Below are 1451 nucleotides of genomic sequence, written 5' to 3' on the forward strand. Positions count from 1 at the left end.
GGGTGAATTTCACCCCTAATGAGAACCCCTTGGTATATAGTATGTAGATAGACAGATCCTGGTATCTGAGATTTTCCAGTTTTCTATACTTCTCGTTTCAAATATAGGAGATTTTTTTATTTCTAGATATTCCCAATAAATAGAACTATCTAGTCATTCTATTGTATGACGGAATCCATGGCATATGCCTTCAGAAGAAGCGGACACCCACGAGCATAGAGAACATTTTACATACATTTTTCAAAGGCTGTATCACACTCTCAAGAATAGGACGGTCCTATAGAGGACCACTAAGGGCCAAAGTCGCTATTCTGATGAGGGTTGAGTTTTAGTCATAACACAACAAGCGTGGAGGGTGTGAGAGTATGAGGATGTTAGGTGAAAGTGGTGTGGCCAGTTTTATATCATGTTGAAATATGTTTTGGTTAAGTTTAACGTTTTGGATCATTAACGTGGTTAACTTTCTATTTTCTAGATTTTTTCATATGCTGGGTAAACTGATTATATAATAAAAAAAAAAATAGTAAAGTGGTAACCGCCACGGGAAGGAAGCTAAATTACATCATCACCTGAACAGAAAAGGTTAACTCTCTCCGACAACAAAGTTAGCTACTGGTGACTGTCACTTGTCCTAGCTATGGGAACACACAGGGGAAAAAGGTGACAGTTACACTTAAGCGCCTCGTGGGGTAATCGCTTCATTTCCTTAGTCGTGGACGCTTCTTTCGATGTCGAAGATTTTCGTCAAATGTTGTGAGTTTGAAAAGCTGGAAGACGACTTTGCTAAGTATTCTAGACTTCCCTAAGGATAATTCAACAAAGTGTCTAATATTCGTATAGGTTTAACTTTTCTTATTTCGTCATTTATCATCTCAATATATGATGCAAAGGTGACTTGACATTTGAAGATTCGAAAAGTAAAAGATTGTAGTCTAAGTCGTTTTCACTCGAACGAACATGTTTATTCGCGTATGTGTGAAAAGGGCTTTCGACTTTTTTAGGCTGAAGACCTTGAGGTTACTTCATCAAAAATCTCGCCATTTCTCTTGAGCAATTTTCTAGAAAATCCCTTTTATTCAACTTAAATCCTCGAAGGAAATCCTCTCATTCTCAAACACGAACCCCTCTTCCAAAAAGTTTCCATTTTTCTCAAAATCTAAACACTCTTTAAGAAAATCCTTTTTTCTTCAACTTCCAGAAAATTTCCTTTTTTCCAACTTGAATTCTCCTTAAAAAAATCCCCTTTTCTCTAGTTTTAACCCTCAAAAATCCCCTTTCTCTAACGCCAAACCCTCTTAAAAATAAATCCCCATTTGTTTCAAGTCTAAGGTTCTGAACCATTTAGTCTTTTCTCAAATTTCCTCTCTCTCTCTCTCTCTCTCTCTCTCTCTCTCTCTCTCTCTCTCTCTCTCTCTCTCTCTCTCTCTCTCTCTCTCTCTCTCTCTCTCTTC

Source organism: Oratosquilla oratoria, chromosome 18, assembly GCF_046742065.1.
Source record: "Oratosquilla oratoria isolate Oo_2021 chromosome 18, ASM4674206v1, whole genome shotgun sequence".
Taxonomy (NCBI): domain Eukaryota; kingdom Metazoa; phylum Arthropoda; class Malacostraca; order Stomatopoda; family Squillidae; genus Oratosquilla; species Oratosquilla oratoria.